Raw genomic sequence first — 6854 nt, forward strand, 5'->3', positions numbered from 1 at the left:
ATTTTCATCTTTGTTTCCCACACAGTCCATTTCATATTTAAATGATTCCTCCTTTTGCTTCCCTCAGTCAGTTTAATGGTTGCTATTTGTTACCTGTTTTAATGTTGCACATACCACTGATCTCTGCCAGCAGTTGCCTGTTCAGTAATCACACTGTGTCAACAGAGTAACCGCTGGCACTAATTTGCACATGTATTTACAGCCCTCAACAGTAGGTTAGCCTCTGGGGCTTAATTCGTGAATGTTTCTACATTTTTGTCCTTGTAAAGCTTTTCACTAATAAAATTACAGTCATACCTCTCCTCTACACTTCAGAGGTTGTTTTGAAAGCCAGACTTTTTTGATTATTTGGCATTAAGTCTGGTGCATATTACAGTTTATTCTACAGCTTGGAAGCTCATTTAAATTGTCACAGTGCTCTGGTCTGCAGACAACACTAAAGAAATTAGCAGAAACTGTGTTAATTTGACTTTGGCGTTTACTTTGCCTCCATCCAGATATAAGCAGAATGTTTCAGAGACAAAAATGATAAACTTTAAGTTATAAATTGTTTGATGAATTTAATGGCAATCCTGAATTCATGAGTCGGGACATTGTAAGTTGTTTTAAAACCTCTTTTATAGGGCAAAGTGCCAAGAACCTTGCAAACTTTGGCAAATCCAGCAACAATTTTCCACTAACTGCCTTCTAACTTACAAAAAAAAAAAAAAAGAGACAATCAAGGAGGCCTAGGCCTATAATATGGGGAAAGCTAAATCCATCAGGCACATCAACATTTTTCAATTGGCCTAATTGAATTTTATAAGTTATGGCAACAGTTTATTAATATGGGCTTAATCAGAAAAAAAAAAAAAAAAAGTTGAACCCATGGAAAAAAAACACAATTTTAAATAGCAGCAAGAAAAAAAAAAATGAAACAAATACATTAAGCAAAATATAGAACACAGGCAATATGGTTGACATTTTATCAACACATCAATCACTTTAACAAATCATTCCCAACACATAATATTTAGTGAAAAACACTGAATAGACATTCAAGAAGTCAGGATGTCTTGATGTGAAGAAAACTTTCAAAAGTGGCACTGCATAGGTTAAAAACCTGCAAATAAAAATAACATTAATGACAAAGTTCCCTGCAGTTACTTAATTATATAATGAGGATAAGGCTTTTATCAATTGATGTAGATTTTGCTTTATCGTTTATTTTGTTGTATGTAAATATATCCAGCTTTTCAGGACTGCTTAAAGTTACAATAAGCAATAAATGAATTGATGAATAAGAAATTCACGAGCTTGACGCGTTTGAGAAGAAACACATAATCACTTACTTTAAGTAGCTTATGCGTTTACTTCCGTTTGACAGCATGCGGTCAATCATTCTTTTGCGCATGCGGGTCAGTACGGGACCATGATCTGTTCTAGATTCGGATATTGGCCACATTTAAAACAACGCGAACAAAAAAAAAAAAAAAACAGATCTTAGCAATAAATTGGAATTGAGCACTAAGGCTCGCAGTGTGTACGTAACAGCACTGTGTTCAGCAGTCACATGGCGCACATCACACAGATTATATCTCAGAAGTCAACCGTACAGTATTTTAGACATATGGCATGAGGAAAATAAAACTATTAGCTACCATCAGACAATTGTGTGGTAACCGGGAGAACATGATCATGAAACCAATTAATGCATAAACTCGGGACTCCACAAGATGCCTTTAAAACTGTATACCAGGCCCATAAAGCAAAATTTTGGAGTATAGTTTCAGTGCTCAATACTCACCATAACTTCTTGAAACTTGTGACGATGAATATCTGTATTCTCTTGGGATTGTTTGTTTCAGTCTTCTTCAGCACTGGGTTGTTTGGCTCTGCTCACTCTCTCGGGCATCCACATTTGAATTCCTAATACCATGTGTATACAGTTTTTTGGATGTAGGACTTGTTCACCCAACACAGATTTTTCACTTCAACTTGATAGATTGACTGATCACAATTAAATATGTTCAGTGAATAAAAATGTTTAAGCAAAGATCTTAAACTATGATTAGTACAATGCATATTTTTGCATGGGGATAATTATTTAGAAATTATTGAAGCAATTTTTTTCATGGTGGCTGTGAAGAAGCACACTATGAAGGAAATACTCAAAATAAATCTTTAATCCAGGAATCAAAAAAATAAACAGGAGAATAACTGGCATCAAACAACAACGCAAAACAAGGGACAGACAAAAACTGAAGGCTTAAATATACATGCAAACCAAGGAGATAACAAGATAATAAACAAGACACCTGAACAGAATACTCAAATCAAATCAGTAGCTATGGTGACAAACAGGCAGGTGGCTAGGATGACAGTACTAATTAACAACCTAGAAGACTGGCCATGAGGCCCCGTTTACACGTACATGGTTATTTTGAAAAACGGAGACATTTCCCTTCGTTTGCGCCCTTCGTTTACACGCAAACGGAGGATTCGCCAATGAAACCGATTCTTTCTAAAAACTCCGGCCAGAGTGGAGATTTTGAAAATCTTCGTTTGCACGTTTGCATGTAAACAGAGAAAACTGGAGTTTTAGGTAGCGACGTCACAGAATGTGACTATTTTCGGGATTCTGATTGGCTAAGGTGGGCTTGAGCTTCTCGTTACACTGCCACCTACAGGTTTGGCATGCTCTTGACAGCATATACACAGGTTCGTGTGCACGATGTTATTTTTGAAAACGAAGAGGGGTGAAATGTCCGTTTATGAAAATAGCCACCTACGTGTAAACGTAGCCTGAAACTAAAAGAGAAAACTAAGCAAAAACAAACTCAAAAAGTTTTTCTGAGCTAATCATACACACTGTAAAAATTAATCACTAAATAAAGGGGTAAACAGGATTTAAAGCATTTTGTGATCGCATCAATGAAACCACATATTAACGCCCATAGCGGATGTTACCACATCCATCCTGATGAATCCTGGACAAAAGTAAAGCTTTGCCTACTCGCCACCCACTCACATAACATGTGTTTGTTCTGGGACGTATTGTGAGGTAGCACACCAAAACAAACATTTCAAAATGAACTGTGTTGTACCACAACACACAAATAGCAGTTAAAATCACAGCTGCCCTCCTTATCGTTTTCATTCAACAACTTTCCCATTCAATTTTAACACGAGTTTGTTAATTCAATAGTATTCATGCTCTGCACTCGGTGGTTCCACAAGAGTGATGTAGAATGTGAAATAAGCAGGGAGTGTCTTGACAAAATCCAAACGCAAGTGGTCAGAAGAGACGCATTTAAAACACATCTTTAATACTGGGTGCAAATTGGGCCTGTTGTATAGTGCTAAAACAAATTACTTCTGATCTTAAAGCCCCAATATTCTCCAAGCAAAATCAGAGAATTACCTAATGTGACATAATTTTTAACAAAATCAGACCAAAACAAAGTTTATTTGGAGTTCATTTCTAGAGTTTGAAACAGCTCTTTATTAATAATAAAATAAAACACAAACAAAAACTACCCAGAGAGTGGAAAACAATATGTCACTGGTAAAAACACAAGAGGAACATTTAATGGTAGACATATGGCAACAATCTGACACAGGACTGCAAACACAAGGAGAATAAATAGGGAGCAAACAAGGCAGGTACTGAGGGAGGACAGGTGGGGCAAATTAGCCAATAATCAGGTAACAAGATGGGCAGGGTTAGACAATAGAGAGGAGAGCACATGGCACAAGGAAACATTGATGACAAGCCATTTGCTCACACCAAACATGACTAAAACACAAGCACATGGCCAGTGAAAACAATCACAAGCCATGTGCTCACAAAATGAGACATGAACACGCACAAGACAATTCACATGGACAGAAGAGTGCACTGCTCCAGCTCGTTCTAAACCGTGCGCTCACACAAGACAATAGAGTAGAGTCAGGGCTCTGTCACAAAACCAAGAATAAACTAAACTGAAGTGACAGAACCCTGACACTGGCTGGTAAAGACCTTCAAATTACCATTGGTCTGTGGCGATTTATAAGCATGTGTGCCCTGCCTTTTTTGTTGTTATGTTCGAATCTTAAAGGGATGGTTCGGAGTAATTTCAACCTAGTGTCTTTGCACCATGACCTCGAGCCAAACACCCCCCTAGAAGCTTTTTTTTCCCCTTGGTCCAACATTATTAAAGTTAGAGCTTATTTAGAGATATCAGCCGAATGGCTTAGTGTAGGTGCTAATGTATCCAAGTTTGTATCTCGTAAATTACCCCACTAATAATGCCTGGAATGGTACCAAACTTCTACAGTAATACAAATAGGTTACCGTAAAACTTCAAATAATAGCCGAGTCCCAAATAGACACCTGTCTCTTTTACACGCCTGGTGTGGCTACAGGTTTGGATAAATAAAGGCCGGTCTCAAATAGATACCTGGTCTGTTTTTTAGTTTCGGGTTGTATTTAATCTTCTAAAACCCGTCAGATCGTCTGTTTAAGCCAGTTCTATGGAGCAGATTGCGCACGCAAGAGAGCCCTGCGCATCTGTGCGGGAGCTGTTAGCGCAAGCAAGGCAGGCAGAGAGAGTTAGCGCCGCGTCGCGTCTATGACAACTCGAGGTAATCCACACCGGACGAGAAGCGCCGCGTCGCGTCCATGACAACTCGAGGTATCACACAGGACGCGCACTTATGGCCAGCAATATTGTTATGTTAGGATAAGGATATTATAGAATTAAGATCATGTCTGTACTATGTTATGATTGTACTGTACAATTAAATACAATCATTGCTTAGTCTGCAGCTAACATCTAAACGCTTTACCTCAGAGCGTCCGTTAAGTGAATGAATTGAGAATATCAACTGAAAATCTGAAAATCTGATAACATAAGCAATTTTCATTCAACCAGCTGATTTCTGTAAATGAATGTAAAACTAAATGTATATTGCAGCACAGGGTGAAGTCTCAACACTAAATTAAAGGCCTGTCTCATATAGACGCCTGTCTCAAATACAAGCTGGTGCAGTTCGGCGATTTGGGAAAATAAAAGCCCGGGCTATTATTTGAAGTTTTACGGTATGTACTCATAAAACAAGGCATTGGAAAGTTTGTAAGTACACAAAGTACTTACAAACTTTCCAATGCCTTGTTTTATGAGTACAGAACTTATTTGTACTACTGTAGAAGTTTGGTACCATTCCGGGCATCATTAGTGGGGTAATTTACGAGATACAAACTTGGATCCATTAGCGCCTGCACTAAGCCATTCGGCTGATATCTCTAAATAAGCTCTAACTTTAATAATGTTCGACCAAGGGAAAAAAAGCATCTGGGAGGGGTGTTTGGCTCGAGGTCATGGCGCAAAGGACCCTAAGTTGAAATTACTCCAAACCATCCCTTTAAACGAATCATTCTTTCACACGTCACACTTTGGTTCCGGGTTGATTACGCAAGACTCACAGCGTTTAAATTAAAGTTGTACTTCTAATTGAAAGTGACACTGACTTTGACACTGTATTTTGTTTTTTTGTTTTTTTATAAAAAAAATGTTTTACTGTATTAATGTAATACAGTAAAGATCATCAAAACGCATCTCCCAGCAGCCTAGGCAGCGTTGTGATGTTCCCCAACAGTATACCAGTACAAAGGTATAGGTAACTTCTTTTTACCCCTAAGCAAAGAATGACAAAGAGCTTCGCTGTGAGTAATAACGGGGTCTTTAGTGTATGAGTGACTGAGACTAAAGTTATCGGATTCAGCAATACTGAAAGATTATCTTCATAAAAATGACTCCTCGCTGATATCATATACCACTATTTAAATATTTAATCAAAGGAAAGCCCCATACTAATTTAAATGTCTGGGTAAATCTCCAAATATCCGCTCACCCTAGATCCCCCACTACCTTCATTACACTAAAATTTAAGTAAACATACAAAGAATGTTTTACTTTTACACACCAAACTCTGAGAGTCATTTAAGTGTCCAGAAATCTATTACTATTATGTTCCCCTTCATCAGTTTACTATATATCACACCCATGCATCATAGAAGCCTTGAAGATTGAGTCCGACACCTGTAAGTGGTGAACCAGCTGTGGCTGGAGGCCTAAACTATTAGAGAAGAGTAGAACCACAGTGACTGAGGCCATTACTGCAAAAATGAGTGGAACTGGAGTTATTACACACAAAGCCAATACACTCTGATTGATGACAGCTATCATAACAGTTACGAGGGTTTTTCTCTACTGAGAGCACACTCTGATACTCTTAAAGGTGAATTTTTGTGTGTGAGGCAGAGAGTGGTAAGCATGGTATTGATCTGTAAAGCTACACATCTTTACAATGACATGGTTTTTTGATACTCTGTCACGAATGTTGAGACGCAGCCATCAGCCAGGGAGAACCTGCTGTTCTGTCCCATCATTCCAGTCATAGCACACAAAAGCACATGGCATTGGAGATCCAGCCTGCTTATTTAGTCAATGGGACCCTTCACAAGCTATTTAGTTGGATGAAAAGGCCTATCATTTTACACCAAAGGGAATGTTTCCGAAGCAGCTATGGGGGCTTTTGCTAGCTGACAGCTCAGTACACTCATGATTAAGACATCCTTGTAACAATACACACCAATAGATTAATACGTTCCTCCCTTTGAAAAAGGCAAGACTGTGAGTGCTACTTCAAATTCTAGGTCCCAGGAGCATCTTTGTTCTTGATGTCCTGTTTTGATTCATTAAACTGAAGCTGCATAGTATCTGTTAGCAGAGACAAACGCACCAGTTCACTTTATCTCTGTCCAACTAGCAGCCATAAGTCACAAAGGAAATGGCCTTCACAACTACAGCATGCTGTAATACCAGTCC

General features: G+C 38.4%; 1 long non-coding RNA gene across 1 annotated transcript; it reads right to left on the minus strand.

Moving 5' to 3' along the window:
* Window positions 1–542: 542 nt before the first annotated feature.
* On the minus strand, window positions 543–2224 carry LOC308699301. The gene is made up of 3 exons (XR_014031167.1): window positions 1787–2224; window positions 1332–1421; window positions 543–1102 (listed from the first exon to the last, which is right to left on the minus strand). It is a non-coding gene; the product is annotated as an uncharacterized lncRNA (long non-coding RNA).
* Window positions 2225–6854: the final 4630 nt, after the last annotated feature.

Source organism: Scardinius erythrophthalmus, assembly GCF_964197995.2.
Source record: "Scardinius erythrophthalmus genome assembly, chromosome: 12".
Lineage (NCBI taxonomy): Eukaryota > Metazoa > Chordata > Actinopteri > Cypriniformes > Leuciscidae > Scardinius > Scardinius erythrophthalmus.